Raw genomic sequence first — 26976 nt, 5'->3', positions numbered from 1 at the left:
CATTTTGTACTGAAAGTACCTGAAACCATGAACATCAAACCGTAAGAATAAAGCTTAGTGAGTTCCCCAAAATATCACATATCATACATACAATAGAGATTTTCATGCGCCAACCATAGTCATGCCATTATTCCATGAGTCGTATCATGGTCTTTCCTTGCCAGGTCGGGGGCCAAATCCATGGGTCTTATAGAAAAGTGCCAAGAGCCACTACCTGGTCTTCATTGTAAGTATCACAAGGAAAACTAGCATACTACATAACTGTCAGGGTCCGACCCTAGTCTTGGATATAATTTGTCAGGATCCACCTTCGGGTCTTTCATACAATCGCCAAGGGCCACCCCTGGTCTTCCTATATAATAAAATCCAATGGGCCACCGTTGGTGCCTTCGACCCCCAAGTATAGCGAGGAGACTCACCTGAATCACAATGCTGACTAAAACCTCATGCAACGCCGTACTGGCCACAACCAACAACTCTCACCGCCAAAAGATGGGTGTTAAACACATCCTAACAATCAACACAATGCAAACCCTAAGTCTACCTCCAAAAAATAGAGACTGACCAAAAGTCAACCCATGCCCAAAGTTGACTTCAGCCAACCGCCACGTTGTGTCCTTCCTTGGCCACATCGTGGCCTTCACCCATCCAAACATACGAGAAATTCCCAGTCGCCACGCTGTGGCGACCTATAGCCATGTCATGGTCACTAGGTTTTTAGTAGCTTAATGGATTAAGTTGCTTTCTTCGATTCCAAGGGCTCTGAAGCTCAGATTTGGTCCATACTATGGTCTAAATGGATAAAGTTTCCAACTTGATCCATTAAGACACCCAAAGAGATCAAGATCTCAATCCATAGGTCCAAGTAATGTTAAAATCCGTAACGTCTTAACCATTAAGCTCTTAATCCGAAAAAGTCCAAAACCTAACCAATCTAGATGGATTTCTAATACCAGATCTATCATAAAGATTGAAGCTTTATAGACATGTATGTCCAATACATGTCTAAGATCCATTTTAGGTCAAACATGAGCTCTAAAGACCAAAACTTAAGCAAATAACAAGAACTTCTACCAAATACTATATCTACAACATATGATGCTCTTGGGACTCAGGAGAGTCATAAAGTTGCTAACTTTATGAGTTTCGTCTCTCCAAACTTGCTCAAACATTAGGAACATGGGATAATATTCAAGATCTAGCCACCAAAAGCCATAAAGCAAGGGACCTGGACACTTACAAAGGTCCATAGATGCCCAAAAGGGATCTTTACTTCAGCCAAGAAGCACCACAATCCTTTCCAATGCCTTTTCTTTCTTCATAAGCAACCAAAGACACCAAAATGGTGTAACAACCGGTTATTTCGGGTCAATAAAAGACAAAGAAAGTCAAATAAAAGTCAATTGTTCCAACAAAAGTCAAATAGTTAAAATTAAATAATGAATTATACCCCACTTTAAGGGTTTTCGATTTTTGGAATCAAAAACCACTTTTGACCGAAATCACTTTCTTGGACCGAGAACCCTCTTAGCCGAGAACACTCCTTGACTGAGAACTCCATGGAACGAAATCCCTTTGGACCGAGAACCCTAGACCAAAGACTTGGTTCTCGGTTGGTGTTTTAGACCGAAATCAAGGGATTTCGGTGGGGGATAGGCCGAAAACCCAAACCTTATCCGATGACACACTATCCTATGGGATAAAATACACATTTCAAGGCATAGATCACATCACTATTTACCCCATATATAAATGTAGAACGGAAAACAATCCTCATAATTCACATTTCCATCTTCAAATCTCGTTATTTCTCTCTTAACATTCATACACCTTCATCCTTCAATCTTCAAATCTTCATAATTTCTCGAGAACATCATCAACATTCCCCAGGAAACCAAATTTCCTTTAAGATTAACTCTTAGTATTATTGTAAGTGTTCCTTGTATATAATCTAGTATTTTGTTACACTTACATATTAATTTATCTAATTTACACACAATATTGTGTGCTAATACCATTAGGATACGAACTCTGTCACGCATTCTAACTTGAAGATCGTCCTTACCACTTCGTTATCCAAGCCAAGAACACACTTGAGATGAGTTCATACCCCTACATTTTCTACGATTTTTCCATGTTTTAGGGGGGATACAGGTAAAACACAAGTAAACTTGCGTTAAAATACGAACCGTTACATTGATATTTTCACGATATATATATATATATATATATATATATATATATATATATATATATATGAATACAAATATGATTACAATAAAACTCTAGCACTTTTGTAACATGTTGAGAAATAAGGGTATAATTATATAAAATACATATTTAAGTATTTCATTTCATTTTATTATCATGGTAAATTGATAATAGCATACAAAAGATTTACTATTTAAAAGAAACATTTAAATAAACTATAATAGGTATAGTTTATGGAACATTCACACTATTTTTCCCTGTTGGGGACACATAAATAATTATTTAAAAGAATAATTATTTTCACACTATGTAAAGACTATGAAAGGGTAATACATACAACTATAAGAAAAAAGGATTTTATTACACTATACGTAAACCGAATAATACAAGGTTGTGAGACACTATCTTCACGTACTTTCTAGAGTACACGCTAAAGTCCTGAATTATAACCAGAGTCTCTTGTAGGAAGGGAATGACACTTGTGTATAGATCTATATGGGACTGAGAATCCCACACCTAAATTGTTAACTACAGTTAGACCGGCAGGTCTGGGGTGACAAATGGCGTACCATTCCGACGCCTGAAGAACGTCGTGCAGGTCGCTAGTCGCTAGTATGGTTATAATAATTCACATGGGCGATTAACTAATACATTTGGTTTACGAGGAAAACTTACATTCAACCAGTTTTATTAAATAATAAATCTACACTACACTATTTTACAGTACAAGTTCTAGTTACATACATTCAAAGGGTTTTACACAGATACAACTACAGTACACTATAATTCAGTATAATATAACGTTCATTTCGAGAAACATGAATTCAAATGGTTTTATATATGTATAAAACTGCATATTACTATTTTAAGTATGGAAAATACTTGTACATTTCAGTCTTGGAAGACTACATTACATATAAAGAAAATATTGGATTTTCTGGAAGAACACACTATCATTTTCAAGAAACAAAGACATATATTTCTCATACAAAATGCTGATGAACTCACCAACTTAATTGTTGACACTTTTTCAAAACTACTTGTATTCTCAGGAAATGACTAAGACAGGTAACAACAAGCTTTTGAAGATGAGATGCTAAGACGTCAGTCAAGTCTTATATCATCATATTGTAATTGATTTTTGAAAAATGTAATACTTAAAAACCATGTGACTTTATCAATTATATTTATGATGGTTGTGTTTGCTTTGATCTCTATTATTCAATTGTTATGATACTGTACATGACGTCATCTGTCCCTAGACGTTTCTGCCGTTTTACCCGTTTGGGGGTGTGACAGATGGACTCACAACTCACAAAGAGGAATTAGGGTTAGGGAACCCTAAAAGATTCATGGGCTTAGACCTAAAAAGCTACCACGTCGTGGCCTTCCTTGGCCATGGCGTGGCAGTCCAAAAAAAGTCATGCGATCAAATAGTTATTGTAATGTTGTGTCCTTCTTTGGCCACATCATGGAATAGAGTTTCCTCCAAAACTCCATCTTCGGTCCTTGTTACAAGTAAGCTTAACCAATCTGGAAAACAAGTATTATAACCCTCCCCTACTTAAATTAGATTTCGTCCTCGAAATCACTCCTCACTACATTCTAAGCACCCCAGATCATTCGATCAATTCTTCCAGAACCTCGATAAAATTTGACTTTAACATACACTAACCATCCAAGATAATAATCGAACCCAAGCTTAGCAGAACCGACATAATGACAACAACCGAATCCTTTCCCCACTAACCTTAACCAACGAAGAATAATCATCACTACTCAGCTCAAAATCCAAAAATCCAATACTTAGTCTAACTTCTCAACATACAAAACCATTCTCAATTACTGCCAATACGACTCCACCCTGCCACCTGAACCGAACGAAAACCCTTCCGACCCTAAATTATCTTATTGATTCCACTAGGAAACAAAATCCCTGGCCATTCATCGTTGCCGAAAACCTTTCACTTGAAAAAAAGGCGACTCCCAACACGAGTTTCAATCATTGGCACCATCTCAGGCTCATCTTGTTATCCCATAATCACATTTCTAATTCTAACCTAGACCTCCCTACCCTTGTACTTACCTACCAGTTAACCGAAATACCGGATTTCCAATTGGTTGTTGAGGCTAATAGCCTCATGCCCAATCGCACCATGCGAATCCGAACGAGGGTCTATTTGGCAAGAGTTATCCTAGCCTGCTTGCCATAATGGCTCCAACGACCCTCCTAATCCAACCAGGGATAACATAACCAACCATTACACTGATGCAACATAATCTAATTTGCTCTAAATGAATGCTACTCGCCCATTTGTAGTCTTACATCACAACCGGTTCCAAACGGCCCATAACCTTCCTTAATCCCATGAATATTGTGGCATTCCCATAGTCTCACAACCCGACCATCCATGGTGTAATCCTACCTAGAGGAAACTACGAGCCTAATCATGCTCCTCAATGTCCATGCAACTGCTCATGGACCAGATGAATGATATGGGCCACCCCGTAGTCTTACAACACTACTACACTACCTGCCAACCTAGTGAATGCTACGCCCACCCTGCAATCTTACAAACTTCTACCACCACCTACCAACCTAGTGAATGCTACAGCCACCCCGCAGTCTTACAACACTTCTATAACAACCATCCACCCACCATATCCAATCAAAATAAATAATGAGTTAAAGCCTCATTCGACTATATTGTAATCAGATGTTCGGGTCATGCTTCGAATCCTAGAGCCTTTATGTAACGCCCGTAGATCAGGGCTAGTCAATTTAGAGACGTTAAGCGTCAAAAATGATTTTTTGATGGGAGATTATTTTGAAGGAATAATATTAACTAACATGTAGTATATGTTACAAGGATTCTGTACACATAAAGAACATTGACATCCGAGTTATAACAAAGAAGTTATGAACTGTCGAAGTTTCGCGATAGAACCGGCACGACACATCGCGACGTAAAATGTGAATTTACGTTAGAGCGATATCTAGCCTTAGTGATCTAAACGAAAGTCGTAGAGTTTGTTAAACTGAGAGCGTGCATTAAAAGAACGTCCATATCTGACTTCGTATGAGGAAGTTATGATTTTTCTAAGTTTCGACTTAGGGGTATGCAGCCTGAATACTCGATTTGAGATCGAGCGGTTTTTAGCCAAAACAATCTAAAAAAGAATCGAATATCTCGTCGATAGTAGTCCAATGGTAAAAAGACAGACGAAAACGAGCGTCGGATGAAGAAGTTATGAATTTATAACGGAATTTTCCTGTCCCAGCCGATTAAAATAATATAATAAAAATAAAGTCAAAATTAGCCAACGGAGTCTAAACGAAAGTGGTAGAGCATAGTCTCACCTACGCGTGGATATAAAGAACGTCGAAAACGGAGCTCGTATGAGGAAGATATGAATTTCGGAGGTTTTTAAATAATTAATATATATTTATTTAATTATAAAATCGGATAATACCAAACCCGTGACTCATCCGGCCTTATCCACCCGGTACGCCCAGCGTAAATCGGGGTTTCAGCCCCTATAAATAGAAGTCGATGGCAGCTGAGTTTCTTTGCTCATTTCTTCCTTTCTCTCTCATTTTTGCATCGTTTTGCGTGCAAGAAATATCCCCAAGCTCCGGTATTAATCCCGAGCCCCGAAGCAAGTTCCGAAGCCCCGAAGATCCCGAGAAGTGAAATTCCCAAGCCGAAGCTCTGCCCGCGAGAAGCCCGGTTTTTGTGAAGATGTCCCGGTTTCACTGAAGAATACTACTTCTACAAGCCGTAGTGTTGTCCGATCATCTTTTGATCAAGTGAGTGTGTGGTTACTTTCTTCTAACACATGAATATGAAGTATTTGCTTTGAAATACATGTTATGTGTATATATATTGTTGTTTATTTGGAGTGAGTATATATTCCCTTTCATAAACACAATTTTAATACAAGTATTGTCTGAATGTATTAAGTATATGTTTTGGGTGAGAGTGTAGTCACTCTCTTTTAACACATAAATATGAAGTATTTGTTATGAAATACATGCTATGTGTTTATATACTGTTGTTTATTTGAGATAAGTGTGGAATGGATGTTTTATATGGTTTTTAAATGAGTTAAACTGTATATGTATTTTATATCTACCAATATGTTGGGTAGAACATGGGAAGATGAGATAGTTGGTATGTGATAGAATGATAAGGTATGTAAGATGATTAAGAATGATATTGGTAGATGCACCAATTAGAGAATGTCATGATACTAGCAGATGCACTTAAGAATAATATTGGTAGATGCACCAATTAGAGAATGTCATAATACTAGCAGATGCGCTTAAGAATAATATTGGTAGATGCACCAAATAGAGAATGTCATAATACTAGCAGATGCGCTTATAGGATAATCCTGGCAGATGCGCTTATAGGATAATGTCGGCAGATGCGCCTAAAAGAGAATATCATAAACCTAGCAGTCGCGCCTCATAGTGTATGACGTAATCCTGGCAGAGACGCTTAAAGGATGATGTTGGTAGATGCGCCTTATGTAGCAATAGATTTTGTGCCGATTCCTTAGGTCAATCCTTAGGAATGAATGAATGACGGGTAGTTGAATTCTTAGGGTAAAATCCTAAGAAATAAAGAAGATAATGGGGATGGGTAATTGGGTTGATTATTTGATGGTTGAATATAATAATTATATTATTGTGGGTCAAAAACCCTATATGCTCACCAGGCTCCCAAGCCTGACCCACTCAGTTTTCTTTGTATCACAATTATTAATACGAAGACATATTTCACTGAGAGATTAAAGGAGATGTAAATCATTAGTGTAAATAAATGTAAGTTCTATTTATGATTATGTGCCTGTATCGGAACATGACATCCCGAGATTTTTTTATATAATGAAAATATATTTCTTTAAGAAATGCTTTGATAAATTCTTATCATATTTCGTTTTGGGAACAACTTCCGCATCAGTTTTCTTTAAACGATTACTCTGATTTTAAAAACAAAGCATAAACAAATCGGTCTTTTCTGGCCGTGAAATTGGGGATGTCATACTTTATCAGAAAAGAACAGAAAAAGTGGCTCTAACACAACCCTAAACATGAACCTAATCACATACCCACCATACATCACTACTGATGCAGAAGGTAACCTGAATTCTCATTCCTTGTGCAACCCTTATTCCAAATGGTTCTCTCCCACTTGGATTCAACTGCGTTGTTCCAACCACAAAAATTGATGGATTTCCAAACCATCCCTCAACCTTACTACTCAAGGTTGTTGACAACCCGAGCTTACAAGAACTAGCATTCCATAACCAGCCAATCCTAGCGAACACACACATTCCAAAACCGGATGAATACACCCCTAAACCTCACAGACTCAAGATACTCAACCATCTTCCACTGATTCCACTTCAAACTCCTCAGGTGTCTTTAACGGATGATGAAGAACAAAATCTCGACTATCGAAATGGGTATCCAACCAATTTAATGAACTACTTGCACTAGAGCAATTCCCATGCGAACCTGCAATGGACCACACTTCAAAGGTATGAATTTGACAACTACCGATCTTACATCCACGATCAAACCGATTCCGCATTGCATCGTAACTATGAAAGATCCCTACAAATCTTGCATTCAACCCCGACATGCCAACCTTGTGGATTCCTTGAATTCCTTGCTAATACCACCAACAATCGCATCGACTACTGGTCTTCTATCACTTAAAGCTTGTTCTAACGATGGTCGATGCCTCCCACATCCAAATCCAAAACCAGCTCACCTGAATATCCTCTAGGCATGACTCTCGATATGCAAAATGGCATATGAATATTCTCAAAATAAAATGTCTAGACCATCATGAGAAAAAAATCTAATTTCTAAGTGGAGACTTAGATAAACCACACATAATGTCTCACACACAAACACATAATTATAAGTACAAATAATAATAAGAGCATGAAACAAATGAATAGATCACATACCTGCGACATCAACCGATGGAACTCAGATCTCCTCGGCCTATGACTGCAATGCTCAACTCCTCACCACAAGAACATCCACTATTCCCTTGCGACCATCAATAATCCTCAGAGTGGCTGGTGTAGGTTCCCTCACTGCTCCCCTCATCAACTCCGGTCAGTCGGCCTTCTTGTGGCCCACTTGGTTGCAGTGGAAACATAATGTACTCATTCCTGTTGGGTTTTGAGCAATCTAACACTTCCTAAGTGTGCATGCAACCCTAATAAACCTTGGATCTATGTTTGTCTAAATAGATGCAAAATAATAATTTTCCAAGGTTTATAACCTATCTAACATGGCATGGGGAACATTTCAACATAAAAAGTTAGAAGAGATTACATACCTTTTTGATGAGTTTGGTTCTTAAGGAGTTTGAGGGCCAAGCACCAATAGTGTGAATGCCTCAAATGGAATCACAAAACACCACAAACTCTTGGAAAAATTTGAGAGAGTATACACACTTGTATATTTCGGCCACACACAAGCTCACACACACTAGTTCACTAGCTTTTTTATTTCATGCTCCATAAGCATGCTTATATAGTGTACATGATTAGGGTGAAACCCTAATAACCCATGACTTTTCCTTTCCAAGGATCCATGGGTTAAAAGCTCCATGGATCATCCATGGACTTCCATCAAAGCCTAGCCCATTAACAAATGAGTTTTAGCCCACACCATATAAAATCAATAGCCCATAATCTAATTAGTCTTTCTTTTAATCTCTAAATTAATTCATAATTAATTTAAGACTAAGACTAATTAAATAACATAACTTCATATTAATATATTATAACTTATAATATATTAATAAACATATGTGTATAACTCTCATAAAATTATCCATAAATAGTTTGGATGAGATGCAACCCAAATGGACCATGCCGGCCGGGTCAAGTATATACCAAATAAGTTATGGACTTAGACACCTTATCCAACAGACTCCCACTTGGATAAGTCTAATAACTCTATTTGCCTATATAACTTCAGGAACCAACCAGCAATCGTAGCTCTCAAAAACTCCTGTTGAACTATGAAGCGCCATTTTAAGACGAGTGATCATATAATCCTCTGTTCTCATGATATCAGCCGGACAAACACATGGAACTATGTCTTGCTTATTGTCTGGCAGTTGTTTCTCGATTTCCGATTTGTTTGACAAAGAACTTCACTGAACACATCGGTTTAGTTCTGACCAGGCCCGATACATGGGTCAACACAAAATCATCGAGGGGCCCAGATATCGCTTCTATTTCTAGAAGGAACAGATAAACTTCGACTCATATGCTTGTTCTACTACTTGTTGAATTGTACACAAAGGCACATTTTATAACATCAATTTACTGATGCAGTTTCGTGCAATCAATGCACAACCAACTCATAGGTAACAACTCATATTTCTAGGTTTGAAGACTTATATGATATTATCGTCTCACGATCACTCGAGATAAATTCCATGAAGTGATACAAGTGAGCGTGGGTTTATACCAATACTCATAAATTATGAGTACTCATGAATGTTGCAGCAACCATTGCCATGTCTAAACACTTTTAGCCATCTACAAACCCAATTCATGACAATCTTGATTCATACCTGCTTTCGACGTATGACCGATTGTGGAGGTTTGAATAAATTAATTATTCTGGAAGTCAAAACATGCAAAACTGAAACAATAGTAAATAATGGACAACGACAGTAACACTTTACTCATAAATAAATCACAAATTTTATTCATCATCAAATGTCGATTACATTTTACAAGTTTCAGGAAAACTATCTAATCTGTAAAACTAATATCGTCCCTCAGCCCCATGCGCCTCGCATGCTGAAAATGTTTATCCCTCGTCAGTCCCTTCGTAAGGGGATCTGCAGGATTCTCATCCGACGATATCCTCCTTGTCACGAGGAGTCCTTCTTCAATCTTGTGTCTTATGAAGTGATATTTTCTGTCAATGTGTCGGGATCTGCCATGATCTCTTGGTTCCTTGGCTAAGGCAACCGCACCATTGTTGTCACAGAAAATCTCCATAGGTTCTTTAATAGCTGGTACAACTCCAAGGTCTCTGATGAAGTTCTTTAGCCATATCACCTCCTTTGTTGCTTCACTCGCTACTATATACTCTGATTCACAAGTCGAATCAGCCACCGTCTCCTGCTTGGAACTCTTCCAAGAAATTGCCCCTCCATTTAAGGTAAAGATCCAGCCCGACTGAGAGCGGAAGTTATCCCTATCAGTCTGAAAACCAGCATCACTATACCCTAATACTCTCAAGTCATCACTCCCACCAAGGGTAAGGACCCAATCCTTAGTCCTCCGCAGGTACTTGAGAATGTTCTTTACCGCGGTCCAATGAGCCTTGCCAGGGTTCCCCTGATACCTGCTGACCATGCTCAAAGCAAATGCCACATCAGGGTGGGTACAAGTCATAGCATACATGATCGAGCCAACAGCGGAAGCATACGGTAGTTGGCTCATCTTAGCTATCTCTGCTTCTGTACTCGGACTCTGAGTCTTACTCAGTTTGACATTGCTTTGGATCGGTAAATCTCCTTTCTTGGAATTCTCCATGTTGAACCTTTTCAACACCTTATCCAAGTAGATATTCTGACTAAGTCCAATTAGTCTCTTACTCCTTTCTCTTAATATCCTTATCCCTAGGATATAGGCAGCCTCCCCTAGGTCCTTCATAGCAAAGCACTTCCCAAGCCAGGACTTAACCTCCTGCAAGGTTGGGATGTCATTTCCTATAAGTAGTATGTCATCCACATACAGTACCAAGAAGCTAACTATACTCCCACTAGCTCTGACATACACGCAAGACTCATCTTCACTTCTCGAGAAGCCAAACTCTTTTACCTTCTCATCAAAACAAAGATTCCAGCTATGAGATGTTTGTTTCAATCCATAAATGGATTTCTCAAGCTTGCATACTCTATTAGGGTACTCTGCACTGACAAAACCCTCTGGCTGATTCATGTACACATCCTCAGCTAACTTTCCATTAAGGAAAGCGGTTTTGACATCCATTTGCCATATTTCATAATCATGAAATGCTGCAATGGCTAGCATAACCCTAATAGACTTAATCTTTGTTACCGGCGAGAAGGTTTCATCATAATCAATACCCTGAGTCTGAGTAAAACCCTTCGCAACCAACCGAGCCTTATAAGTATGCACTTTTCCTTCCATGTCGGTCTTCTTCTTGAAGATCCATTTGCACCCGACTGTTTTACGGCCTGGTACATTGTCAACCAAGTTCCAAACTTGATTGTCATACATGGACTGTATCTCGCTGTCCATAGCCTCCTTCCATTTAGCAGACTCTGGGCCTGCCATGGCTTCCTTAACACTGCTAGGTTCATCCAAATTTACCAGTGTACTATCGCTGATAAACGTATCACCTTCCGTAGTAATATGAAAGCCATAATAAAACGAAGGTGTGTTCCTAACCCGTGTGGAACGCCTCGGAGGTACAGACATGTCAGCTTGCTAAACAGGAGTTTCCTCGTCAGGTTGATTGCTAGTGTCTGAGGTTCCTTCACCAATTGCTTCTTGAATTTCTTCAAGATCAATTTGCCTCCCACTGTCTCCTTGGCTTATAAATTCTCTCTCACGAAAGACCCCTCTTCTTGCTACAAAAACCACATTCTCACTGGGTCTGTAGAAGAGGTAACCGAAGGATTTCTGTGGGTAGCCGATGAAAATACACCTTTCACTTCGGGGTTCAAGCTTATCATGAGTCTCACGCCTCACGAAAACCTCGCAGCCCCAAACCTTGATGTGGTTCAAATTGGGAACCTTCCCAGTCCACATCTCATGAGGTGTCTTGGTAACCTTCTTTGTAGGGACTAGATTAAGGATATGGGCGTCAGTCTCTAAGGCATACCCCCAAAAAGAGATTGGTAGCGAAACTCGACTCATCATAGAGCGAACCATGTCCAACAAAGTTCGATTACGCCTCTCAACTACACCATTCAGCTGTGGTGTCCTGGGAGGAGTCAATTGTGAGACAATCCCACACTCCTTAAGATAGTCAAGGAACTCGGTACTAAGATACTCACCACCTCGATCGGATCGAAGCATCTTAATGTTCCTCCCCAATTGATTTTCTACTTCCTGTTTGAATTCCTTAAACCTTTCAAAGGTTTCTGACTTATGTTTGATTAAGTAGACATACCCATATCTACTAAAATCATCAATAAAAGTCACATAATACCGATTAACATCCCTTGTGGCGGTTTTGAATGGCCCACATACATCAGTATGTATTAGGTCCAACAAACCCTCACCCCTTTCACAAGTTCCAGTGAAGGGTGATTTTTTCATCTTTCCAAGTAGACAAGATTCTCAACTATCATCCGATTTAAGGTCGAATGATTCCAAAACTCCACTCTTTTGGAGTTGGCCTATGCGTTTCTTGTTTACATGTCCAAGACGACAATGCCACAATGATGCTTTATCTAGGCTAGTAGAAGAATCAATATACAACACATTATTTCCTAAGTTGTCTACAACCGACACAGTTTCATACACACCATCACAAGGTAATGCTTTAAAATAAAACACATTTTTAAAAAAAGCATTAATACCACCACATTCATTATCAAACGAAAAGGTAAAACCTTGTTTGTACAAAGCATGAAAAGAAATAATATTTCTCGCCATTTCAGACGAGTACACACATTTATTCAAATCTAATTTTAACCCATTATTAAGCAACAAAGTATAAACTCCAATCTTGGAAACAGGTGAAGCCTTCCTATTCCCCATGATCAAGTTTATCTTCCCGTGCTCCACATCCTCACTTCTTCTTAGGCCCTGCATATCAGAACATATGTGAATACCACATCCTGTATCAAGCACCCAAGAGTTAGAATATAATGAGTAATTAGACAATATAGTGTAAATACCTGCATGGGTGGGTTTCACTTTCCCATCCTTTAGATCCTGCAAGTACTTAGGGCAGTTTCGCTTCCAGTGTGCCTTTTCATGGCAATAAAAGCATTCAGCATCCTTGGGAATGGCAGAAGGAGTGACAGAACCGCTCTTGGTCTTCGATGAGGAACCTTCAAGAGACTTTCCCTTGGTACCCTTCGAAGGGTGCTTCCTCTTTTTCCCTTTGCCTTGCTCGATAGCCAAAACAGGGGTAGATGTTGGAGTAGGAGTAGTAGAGGTAACAACCACCTTGCCCTTAAGACCGGTTTCCGCGGTCTTCAAGAGTCCTTGAAGCTTGCTGAGGGTAACTTCCTCCTTGTTCATATGATATGTCATACGAAATTGGTCATAACAAGAAGGTAAGGAGTGCAAAATGATGTCAATTGCCAACTCCTCAGGGATGTTCACATTCAGCTTCAGCAAACGGTCCACATACCTTTGCATCTTTTGCAAGTGAGCCGTGACGGAATCATCGTCCTTCATGCGGGTAGTTATTATGGAGGAGATTATTTCATACCGCTCCTGACGAGCACTCTGATGGTACCTTTCCATCAGGTCTTGGTGCATCTCAAAAGGGTAGAAATCTTCATAAGACTTTTGGAGCTCGGCTGTCATCGTGGCCATCATGATACATGCCACCTTAGTAGCATCTCTCTCATGTGTCCTGAATTCAGCGATCTCCTCAGGAGTAGCAGTAGACTCATCAAGTTCTTTTAACTCCTTATCGAGGATATATTCCTTGTCCTCATAACGAGTAACCATCCTGATGTTCCTAATCCAATCCATGAAGTTGGAACCACCAAAGATGACCCTCCCACAAAGATTCATGAGAGAGAAAGAACCAGTTGGGTTAGAGCCTGAAGCATTAGTGTTGGAAGACATCTGAAGGAAGAAAGCAAGTTTAGATTAGATATATAGAATCCTTAATAAGACACCCAAATGTAATATTAAGGCTAGGACCCAAGCACAATATATTATACTTAGAAGAGGGATGCCGTAATCTAAGTAATAATATATTTGAAAGGTAGGTGAATGATGATTCACCAATTTCCACCATGAAAAACAAAATGAATTATTAGGTTTTAATTGGATTTGAAATTCCTAGATTCTTTTGAGATTCATTGAACTTTTCAATGGCATGTTTCAATCTCGATTGTGCCCTTCAAGTTTTGTGACTGGGATGCCGAGGATCACAAAACAAGGTGTGAATAACCATGCTAATTCACTTGGTACCCTTAATATTATCACCTAATCAATGTGCCGGTAAACCACACACGATCCATTGATCCATGACAAACATTAAGTCACCCTTCGTGATCCTTACTAGTCCAAGTTAGTGTGCCGGTTAACCACACACGCTCCACCAACGACTTGGTAAGGTACAAAGCGTGAATTCCATGGACTAGCACCATGTTCACATTTTTCCTAAAATAACTAAGATTGGGAATTAAAAAGGTTTAGTTACTTTATAATAATCATTATACTTTTAATGAGGATTTAAAGTCATTGTCCTACCCGTTCGGCTAACGACCCTCCACCAGTCAAGCGAGTGGTGGGTGAGAGTGGACACCCATTAAGTCACCATTTTATAGGCAACAACCTTATACCCACCTTATAGACCGGCTTCGTGAATGAGGCCTACTAATGGTAGAACGACTTATTCTTATACATATATATAATAATTAACCATTAATGTTATAAATAGTATAAGGGTTGAATTTTAACTATTAAAACTCTAAGGGTTGGAATTAAAGTTTATTAAAGTGTGTGAAACTTTACAAATTCCAAAACTTGAGGACAAGTTTTGTAACTATCCAAAACTTTTCATTTCATAACTTATGAATTAAAGGTTCATAAAAATGAAGACTCTTCATTTTCATGTAACTTATGTGTTTAAATGTGTGTGTAAAAGAAAGTGACCTTTGGATATCCATAACTTGAGGACAAATTATGGACTCCATTAAAACACATAAATGATCAAGAATTAATTCTAAACAATTCAGCAAATAATTCCTATCATCTTCTAAATTCATAAGAACATGAACATGATCATAAAAATTTCAAGAATTATATGAACACATAAAAATCATGGAATTTTGATATATGCTATTGTAAATGGATTAGAACAACCATTACACCAACTAAAACAAGTTTTAAAACACCAAAACAATTTAGGGTAATGTTTCTAGTCCATTTCCAGCAGCAAAAGTCGAAAATCTGCACTCTGTCGCTCCTACTCGTCGAGTGCATGAACCTACTCGGCGAGTAGGTTGAAGATACACATGGACTCGGCGAGTCCCCCCATGGACTCGGCGAGTTCATCAGTCAAACAACACGTTTTTCGACTTTTTCAACTATTTTGCATCAAGTATCAAACAAGCAAGCCTAGGCTCTAATACCAATGTTGGGTTTTGAGAAATCTAACACTTCCTAAGTGTGCATGCAACCCTAATAAACCTTGGATCTATGTTTGTCTAAATACATGCAAAATAATAATTTTCCAAGGTTTATAACCTATCTAACATGGCATGGGGAACATTTCAACATAAAAAGTTAGAAGAGATTACATACCTTTTTGATGAGTTTGGTTCTTGAGGAGTTTGAGGGCCAAGCACCAATAGTGTGAATGCCTCAAATGGAATCACAAAACACCACAAACTCTTGGAAAACTTTGAGAGAGTATACACACTTGTATATTTCGGCCACACACAAGCTCACACACACTAGTTCACTAGCTTTTTTATTTCATGCTCCATAAGCATGCTTATATAGTGTACATGATTAGGGTGAAACCCTAATAACCCATGACTTTTCCTTTCCAAGGATCCATGGGTTAAAAGCTCCATGTATCATCCGTGGACTTCCATAAAAGCCTAGCCCATTAACAAATGAGTGTTAGCCCACACCATATAAAACCAATAGCCCATAATCTAATTAGTCTTTCTTTTAATCTCTAAATTATAACTTCATATTAATATATTTTATGTGTATAACTCTCATAAAATTATCCATAAATAGTTTGGATGAGATGCAACCCAAATGGACCATGCCGGTCGGGTCAAGTATATACCAAATAAGTTATGGACTTAGACACCTTATCCAACAGGTCCCTAGGGACAATCTCTGCTGACATGACCAATCCTGTAAGACTTGTATCAACCCATACTCCTTGATCGGCAAACCCCATTATACTGCTTCCCACATGTGTTACACTGACTTCTGCCCTGTTGGCTCCTCACTCGTGGAATAGAAGTCTTGGGTCTCTTCACAGGACCCCCAACCATCTAAACTTGCTCTGCCCTCCTCTTCTCGAGGTGCTCCAAATATATCTTTCGCTCTCGGGCTCTAACTATCATGTCCTCTAAATTCTAACAAGCTAAAAAGCTAACAAACTTCCTGATATCCTCTCGCAACATATCATGGTACCTTGTCTTCTTCATCTCCTCATCCACAGCGTACTTCAGAACCAATAAGGCTATCTACTTAAATTTGGCAATGATGTTCGCCACCGTCTCAGTCTCTGCCGAAGGTCCTGAAACTCCCTCACCAACCGCTTCACCTCAATAGCTGGTGAAATCTCGGCCCTAAACCGGGTTACAAACTCATCACAAATCATCGTCTTAATGGCCCCGCCTCCCAAAGTGAAATCAACCTCCTCCCACCAATCTCGAGATATGTCATTCAGAAGACATGATGCAAATCTAACCTTCGACCCCTCAGAGCAGAAGCTCATCCGAAAAGCATTCACCATGTCTGCTAACCACCTCATACTAGAAATGGGGTCCTTTCCCCCAAAGAACTTTGGAGCTACACAAGCACTGAACTCGCAGAAAGGAGTGCGAGCTCCCATAATAGCCATAATCTCAGTGCGGAACATGCCCAAATGCTCATCCAAAATCTCCATAATCCCCTCCTTGATTGAACCGAAGATCACAGGAGTCTGCTCCAAAGTACTGTCGGTGATCTCCGATGAGATGAACTCCAACATCTACTTATCAGTCGGCTCAGCACCAACACCTAAGCCTGAACCATAATATGAACCTCCTCCATGCATGCTCATCACAATTCTAAAAAAGCAATCATACAAATGATCAAAACATACCCAAAGAATCCTCATCCTACATGCTTCCTAGATTCTCTGTGACTCTCCTCGATTCGAGTATGGATCCGATGCTTTCAATAGTACGGGCCCAATACTAGATTCCACACCTATCCATACTTTCCTCTAGAACTATTCCAAATCCTCTAATTCACCTTCTAAAACTGATACCCCAAGTATTTGCTAACAGCACATCCAAACCTACTAAAACACTTCCTAGGATCCCCTAGGTTCCATACGTCACCCTACCATCAGTTGCTGAAGAACTCCTACTAATTTGATTTACTACTTCATGAATACAACTACATGAAACAAAGCTTAGATGATCCTTCGACTAAAAGACTCAATCGTACAACGGTTGGACTCAGACAAGAGCTATGCAGTAGGGTCAAATCCATCACCCTGAGATTATTTAACCTTTGCAGCATGCAACTTAACATATTCACGAAATAACCAGCTCACATTAATATGATCCACACAAAGCGCAAAACAAGCAACATTCAGGCATCAAAAAGTTTAACCACTGCACCACCTAATCATGCCAAATTATAAAATCATCTTAAATCCATACTAGCATGCAATTTTAAAAGCTCAACCAAAAAGGCATATAAAGGAATCTCTCCTAACATGAAATTCTAAGCAAATCCTTAGACCTAATCTAGCTTGAAGTTCTCATAATATATAACACAACAAGCATGTATGGGTATTATGGGAATCAATTACTTGAGATCGGCTGATTGCACACATCATACCCCCTTCTTCTTTAAAAATCTTTTTAGAAAATTTATTTTCTTTCAAAAATTTACCAATTTCTTAGTTTGAGTTCAGATACACCCAAGAGTGTGCCCATCCCTCAAACCAAGGCTCTAATACCAACTTGTAACGTCCCAAAAATTCATAGTAAAATTTTCATTTTTTAAAAATTAAACCATACAAACGATTTGTCCCAAAATCGATCAAAGTGAATATATTATTTAAACATCAATGTAAAGATCATAGATTGTGAATGCAGAAAACTCTAGGGGATGTTGTGCAGTCACGTCGGGCCCTTCCTTTTTATATCTAAAGTACCTGAAACCATGAACATAAAACCGTAAGCACAAAGCTTAGTGAGTTCCCCAAAATACCACATACCATACATATAATAGAGATTGCTATGTGCCAACCATAGTCTTGCCATTATGTCATGAGTCATATCATGGTCTTTACTTGCCAGCCGGGGGCTAAAACCCTGGGTTTTATAGACAAGTTCCAAGAGTCACCTCCTGGTCTTCCATGCAAGTATCACAAAGACAACTAGCATACTACATATAACTGGCAGGGTCCGGTCCCTGGTCTTGGATACAATTTGTCGGGAGCCACCTCCAGGTCTTTAATACAATTTCCTAGGCCACGCCTGGTCTTCCTATATAATATTATCAAATGGTTTGACATTGGTGCATTCGACCACCAAGTACAATGAGGAGACTCACCTGAATCACAATGCAGACTAAAACGTCACGCAACACCACACCGGCCAAAACCAATATCTCTCACCGCCAAAAGATGGGTGCTAAACACCTCCTAACAATCCATACAACGCAAACCCTAACTCTACCTTCTAAAAGTAGAGATTGACCAAAAGTCAACCCATGCCAAAAGTCAATGTCAAAGTCAACGGTCAGATTGATTTTAGCCAACTGTTACGGCATGGCCTCCCTTGGCCACGCCGTGGCTTTCACCCAACCAAACATATTGTGACAACCCGAAATTTCCATTCTGAACAAACCATATCAATCCAATAGAAGTTAGAACAGTTACAGTGAAATTCCAGACTTCGAGTATAAGTTTGGCAGTTTTTCAGGATTTACACTTAAGGAGATATCAGGAGAGTGGATGCACTAGGGTTTTGTGCAACACTGTTATTCCAAAACTCTAGGATAGTAGAGTTCATTCCGGGAATAAAAATATTTTCTGCCAAAAATATCTCAGGACTATAAATAGAATTCTGAACCAAATTCATTCATTATTCGCATTTCCAACTACAGAAAAGCCATTTTCTCTCTCACGGATCTTCGGGTTTTTATCCCAAATCGTGAGTACACTTCTCTAGTTGTCTTATAATGCTTATAATGTGCTTAAAAACGTAGATTACATAGCAAATCTGTGAGATTCAGGAGTTTACCGCCCAAGAACGTTCTTGGAGAGTAAACTCCTATATGTGGCTTAAATGCTACCTAGTCTTTTCCCCATGTTAGGTAACTACCTAAGGCTTGTATGCTAGTGTGTATATGACTAGAAAACATCAAAATCGGATCAAGACCCCAAGATTTGGGAGTTTACCGCCCAAGAACACGCGGAGAGTAAACTCGATTTTAAAGGCTAAAAGTGTCCCAAAGTTCCTCAAAGCCTTAGAACTCAAAATAGAAGCCTTCATTACATATTTAGGACACCAAAATCAAGTTCACGGCCAAGGGTGTTCTTGGGCCGTGAACTCCATGTTTAAGTGCCAAAATGCCCTTAAAACCTTCCTTAAGCCAAGAGACTAATTTGGGCATGTACCTAAATGCGTTTTGGACTAGCTAACACACTTAGAGCACCAATATCAAGGTGTTCACGGCCCAAAAGGTTCTAGGGTCGTGAACTCCATAAAATGGTGCCAAATGGTGCCATAAACTCTTCTAAAGCCAAGTACAAAAGCCTAGTTTAGTTCTTAGTTAATTTAGAGACTTGAAAACACCATAAACACCCTCCCAAGGAAGTTTACGGCCGTAAACTCCAAGGGAATATGGTCCTAGGGCCGTAAACTCCTAAAAGGAGTTATATTATGCCCTAAACTCTTCCATAGACCAAGCCATTAAGTAGAAATGCTTATTAGGGCCTTATAGAGCATCAAACATCAAATGGACACATAAGTATGAGTTCACGGCTGTAAACTCATGAGATCACGGCCGTAAACTCATTTGGTAGTGTTTTTAGGGTCGTGAACTCCCTTATGGAGTTTTCCTTGAGCCCTACACACAATAGCTTCCCCTACAAACACTTAGATGCAATCCTAGAGGCTAATAACACTTGATAAAGGTGTTTAGCATGTCCTAGGGTGTCTTGACTTGTTTATTAGTTGTTTATAGACTAATTTGTTACATATATGTGATATTATATGTTAACTAGGATCATAAGTGTGTTCAAGACTTCACTTGACACCTAGTCGTCCTACCTCTTCAGTTCATTCGTATCACCCACAACAGGTGAGTTCATACCCCTTAATCAATGTTTTAACTATTTTTAAATGTTTTATGGGGGGGATACAAGTAGAATCATGCTACTTATTATATCAATCACATGTGATTAATAAGCAGCATTCAAATGATTTACTACTCATTAGCCGTTTTATCAAACTCTTTCCTTCAAATGATTTTCATAAACACTTTATATGTTTAAAACTCCTTATTACACTGTACATTTTACTCTGTATATTACATTTAAAACTTATTAACAATTGTGTTTCAAACAAATGTTTCTTTATACTAAACCGTTTTATCAAACCCATGCCTTCAAAGCCCTTTTATAGATCGACATCAAGTTGATCTTTTCTTAGAAAATATTTATGTTCAAAGGTTTTACAAATCTTATTTTATGCTTTTATATTATAAATTGCATGCCTATATATGTATATTTATATAAGAAATGTTTAAAGGACTTAGGAAGGCTATCCACCCTATTTCCTTTTCCTCGATTTGGATGTGGTCTGGTGGGATATCGGGTACTCGTCTGAAGGTCGTTTAAATATTAATTATATATCATGTGTACATATATAGTCATAAAGGTCCTCCTAGTTCATCCAATGCCCTTGGGTAGCAAGGGTATACATCCATGTTCATACGTACCAGTTAGATTACTAGTAAACTACCATATGGGTGGTTTAGGAAGATACTAGAACTATTACTAGAACACAATATCATACTATGAGTCAGTTCATTCATGATTCAATACTTACTACTATGAGAACTTATACAACTATACTAGGAAGAGAACATATACAACGATACTAGAACAAGTAACATTACATTACATATACATGAATACGTTAAAAATTGTGATCCACTGTATCGGAGCATGCCTTAAATGTCATGGCCCGAGTTGTAGCCAGAATTCTCTTGGAGGGAGAGCGTGAGTTTGCGTATAGATCTATACTAGATTGACTATCCTACACCTTGCTGCTAGCTACAGCCGGACCTTCAGGTTTGCGGGTGCCAAACGTCATTCCGTTTTACGACCATTCGTATGTCGTTGTTACCAGTCGATAGTATGGTGCAATTAATCACATGATACCTTAATATAAATCCGGTTGAAGGTAGTTATTACAACAGTAGTTCCTATAATACAACACTACAATACTACATTAATTTCCCCTTTTCATATATTTAGTGATCATTTCACTTAAACATTTAATGTAAAAACTATATTTTGATAATGATAGTTACTCTTGGGAAAATTACACACTTTTACAAGAAACGAACATTTAGAACAATTAAGTCATGGTAGAAGACTACATTGAGAACAGTTAAGTCTTGGTAGAAGACACCTTTTTATAAAAGTAGGAATCATAGGGATTTCTAGGTTTTTCAAACATTTACAGTAGTTTTACAAACATTTTCATACTTACAGTTCATTTACAAACATTCTCATGCTTACAGTTCATTTACAAACATTCTCATGCTTACAGTTCATTTACAAACAATTTCTTACATACAAATTAAGACACTAAAATACTTATGATCTCACCAGCTTTAAAGCTGATACTCGCTTTCAAAATTACTTGTATCCTCAGGTCATCATAGACAGGTAATGATGCAAGGATTAGGGAAGATGGAGCTCGTCGAAGACTCATCTTTCATTTTGATTTATGCTTTAGTGTTTATCCAAATTTAACCGAACACACTTGTATAATAATTATATTATTAATGCAATTGATGATGTTGTTGCTTGTTTACTACTTTTCATTGTTGTGATACTCTACATGACGTCCTCCGCCCCAGAACGTTTCCGCCGTTCTTGGTTTTGGGGTGTGACAGATTGGTATCAGAGCATTGTTTATAGTGAATTAAGTATATCAACCCATAAAAGATATACTAACTATAAATACATAAGGGATTAAAAATACTCTGGCCAAGAGTTTATGCTTTAAATAATAAAATATTTAAGTAAGTATACGTGCCTGCATTCATACTAAAATCAGTGTCACTAAGACAGTAGAAAAGAATTACGGTTGTTGGGCAACACAAGTGGGCTTAGAGGCATATGGTCAAAACTGGGAAGATATAGCCTGATCACCTATATTATCCGAGGGTTGACTAGCATGTGCCTAAGTTTAATTGTGTGGTTGCAACAATGCTTAAATCTTACCAACCCTACCACAATGAGAATAGTAGAACATAACATTAAACTTAAAATACTATAGGAGTATTTGGTGTTACTATAAGTACGTTATACTTGAGAACTAAAACGGGATCTTCATTACTAAGTTGATAATTGCTAAGTGGATACACTAAGGATATATGTAATTAGGATGTTATAGACTTAGAATCTGTGAAATTTTACTTCACCCCTATTCTGTGTGAATATGGAGTTAAGGTCACTTATTCGAAGGCCTATCCTGTTTCGATTACATATAACTGGTATGCACTTCACAAATAGCGATGTAACTGATGAAGATTTTCTAAATAATTATCTAGATAGTTCATCTAATAATTATTTCTTACCCCAATTCTCGCATAGATAACATGGTTGGACTCCATCCCCACAGCAACCAGTACCTTCTGAATGAGGTCATAGCTGGTTGGTTTGGAGAAGAACCAGAGAATGATCATCCTATCCCTTTGAATGATCACCATGATGAAAACCTTTCGGACGATGCTAATTCCGAACCAGAGGTTGAGAACCTACCCCAAGCAGCTCCCTTTCCAATTCCTAACCTTCGTCCAACTTTTCATGGCCCGACGCCTGAGTGGGTGGAATGCTTGGAAACATGGAGCCAAGGACAAGATCAGCCCATGCCATTTAATGGCGACCGAAGCTTTTACGACCCGAGCAATGGGGGCTCGGCAGACAGAACCTTGCCAATCTTGGTCCGCAGAGTGGCCCGAAATGAGATTCAAGGCAGGACAACCCTACATCAGATCACCGAAGTTGTCGTCGATGAGAGAATACATACCCTCCGCACCATTTGTCTAGAAGATACTCGCGGGAGATCAGAGAGAAACCATGAAACCCTGCTGCAAGCACTGGCTGAATCACGAGCCGAAGTCATAGAGCTCCGAGTACGCCAGAGGGTGTACGAAAGACACCTGCTCGACATGGAACGTCAACTGGCTGAACTAAGAGTTCACCAGAGGATTGACCGTCGTCAGTAGTAGATTCTTTACCTTACTTCCCTTGTTAGAAAGTAATCGTTTTCTGTCTTTGCCCGATGAGGCATTTTCTATGAAATTATCTTGTACTATAAGTACTTTAGGTTAGGTCCTTATGCTGTCAAGAATTATCTTCTTTGGATATGATGTAAGACCTTTACAAGGTCATTTTCCTGAATCTTTACGTCGTAAATATCAAAGATATTGATAGTCGGCTAACTTCTGTGTCATTCTTTATTCAAGTACTCTTAGCATACTTTCATTGGATTCCATCTAAATTCGTGCTTTAGTCAAGCCATTGGACTATAGCAAGTTAGATCCGGAGACATTTCCAAGTCTCTTTCAGTGGTTGGATCTTGTTATTCACCAACCCACGATACCTCGGCTTGAACAACAAACGTCTTGAGACCATTCTACGGATTTACTTCTACCTATTACTAGGACTGCATCATAGGGATGTAGGTCAAACCTTCGCGAACATACTTCCATTCCGTATTAGGACAGCATCATAAAGATGTAGGTCAACCTTTCGAGAACATACTCTTACTCTTTGAGTGAACAAATAAAGTACATCTAGGGTCAACCAAAATCGCTCACAAAATCCTTATCTTTCGTGCTAACAGAATCATGTCGTCATCAAGAAACAATCAGCTTCATACGTACACCTCTTTCTTCTATATCGCTTTTCGAGCGAAGCCGTCATATCAGAACACCGAAGTACTCCTGCCAGGAGTACCTCTTAGTTCTTTTCTTTTCCAAAGAAATCCCCGAAGTACCACTCATGCAGTACGTCAAGTTCAATCCAAGGATTTATACGATTGATCTATCACTGAGGAATGTATGCATAAGAGTGATATATAATCAAGGTTCTACAGGCTTAGAATTGATGATTCCACTTTAACTTCTTTTTCCCCGATGGGATGTGAGCTTAAAGAAGAATCAGTTATTCGACTACCTTTTCAATCTTAATTATATACGACTCGTATACACGAAATTGTGATTGTGAAACCAGGTATGAATTCTAATATGAACTTTAGGACGGAGAACTGCCTAAGCCTACGAGTAATCGCATCGTCATGTGAACAAACTTAGAACCTAGTATGAATCTTGTAAACAGATCGCCTTACAGTCTAAACACTCCGGAGATACAAGAATAGTACAGACAACTTAGGGAACTACACAGAAATAGAATTAGGAGACTAGGCTTCTCACTCTGGAGAACCCCGGTCTTATTCTTCCAGAGATCGACGGATTGCATCGTATGTGCCTCGGATATCGAGGACTTCGTCAAGATTTTCCAGTAGAAATCATTATCTCTGCCTCGCATAGATGAGATGGTTGAGCAAACACATGGAAAGAATTACTTTCAAAAATGGATCTGAGATCCGAATATCACCAGTTCGAGTGTTAGGGAAGGATGTCCAGAAGACTATCTTCCGAATTCGATGCGGACACTTCGAGTCCGTAGTGATACCCTTCGGATAGGACCAATACGCCCATAGCTTTCATGAGCTAAACGAGTAGGGTGCGTCTTTCTTACTTGGATCAGTTCGTTATTTATCCATGTAATGACTTACTTATCTACCCTCGTAGTAAGAAGAAAACCCATGGAAACATTTCATACAGAGGAACTTTTAGCGAAGTTCTCTAGGCACGAGTTTTGAAATTGAAGAGTCGAATTTCTATGACACACTGTTAGTAATGTGGGAAATTTTGAGTACTTTTTCAATTTGTCAAAACCGTTGAGAATTTGTCGACACCAGAGACGCCGACAGAAATTCGCCAAATTCTTGGTCTTACAGACCTACTGTCATAGTTCATTCAGAACTCCTCGCAAGTTACAGAAACCCGTACGACTTTGACCCAACAAGGGGTGGCCTTTGACTGGGAAGTTAAACAAGAAAAGGAACCTTTAGAATTCCAAGTGAGTGACCAAGTTCTTTAGGAGAACTCACTCTGGGAATGGATTAATACGCTTCGTATCGCGTGGAAAGCTAAATCCAATATAGTTAGGACCTCCGAGATTCTTATCAGAATCGGTCCTGTGCCTCGCACAAACTAGACCTACTCCGCGAACTCAGTAACGTACATTATACTCTTCGCATCTCGATCGTGAAACCATACCTTTCCGTTAGGACTCTTGTAAGTCCACTCGTCGAGATCCTCGCCTTCGTATTAGAACCGTAGTGACCCTCAACCGAGAGGTCAAGCGGACGAAGCAACACCGTCGCCAGTTAGTGAAGGTTCATTGGATTGCCAACCGAGAAACCGATTTCACTAAGGTGCGCTAGAACCAATCGATTAGGACGTTTCCTCCTCACGAATCGATCATTCGTACCTACTTCCTTATCTAAGTTCTAATTTCGGGACGAAATTCCCTTTAACAAGGGGATGATGTGACAACCCGAAATTTCCATTCTGAACAAACCATATCAATCCAATAGAAGTTAGAACAGTTACAGTGAAATTCCAGACTTTGAGTATAAGTTTGTCAGTTTTTCAGGATTTACACTTAAGGAGATATCATGAGAGTGGATGCACTAGGGTTTTGTGCAACAATGTTATTCCAAAACTATAGGATAGTAGAGTTCATTTCGGGAATAAAATTATTTTCTGCCAAAAATATCTCAGGACTATAAATAGAATTCTGAACCAAATTCATTCATTATTCGCATTTCCAACTAGAGAAAAGCCATTTTCTCTCTCATGGATCTTCGGGTTTTTATCCCAAATCGTGAGTACACTTCTCTAGTTGTCTTATAATGCTTATAATGTGCTTAAAAACGTCGATTACATAGCAAATCTGTGAGATTCGGGAGTTTACCGCCCAAGAACGTTCTTCGAGAGTAAACTCCTATATGTGGCTTAAATGCTACCTAGTCTTTTCCCCATGTTAGATAACTACCTTAGGCTTGTATGCTAGTGTGTATATGACTAGAAAACATCAAAACCGGATCAAGACCCCAAGATTTGGGAGTTTACCGCCCAAGAACACACGGAGAGTAAACTCCATTTTAAGGGCTAAAAGTGTCCCAAAGTTCCTCAAAGCCTTAGATCTCAAAATAGAAGCCTTCATTACATATTTAGGACACCAAAATCAATTAGAAACAAGGATGAAAAGTGAGTTCACGGCCAAGGGTGTTCTTGGGTCGTGAACTACATGTTTAAGTACCAAAATGCCCTTAAAATCTTCCTTAAGCCAAGAGACTAATTTGGGCATGTACCTAAATGCGTTTTGGACTAGCTAACACACTTAGAACACCAAGAGTAAGGTGTTCACGGCCCAAAAGGTTCTAGGGCCGTGAACTCCATAAA

This window comes from Lactuca serriola, chromosome 8 (genome assembly GCF_051521515.1).
Source record: "Lactuca serriola cultivar US96UC23 chromosome 8, Lser_US96UC23_V15, whole genome shotgun sequence".
NCBI lineage: Eukaryota > Viridiplantae > Streptophyta > Magnoliopsida > Asterales > Asteraceae > Lactuca > Lactuca serriola.
The sequence above is the reverse complement of the archived record's forward strand: the minus strand, read 5'-3'. Positions refer to the sequence as shown.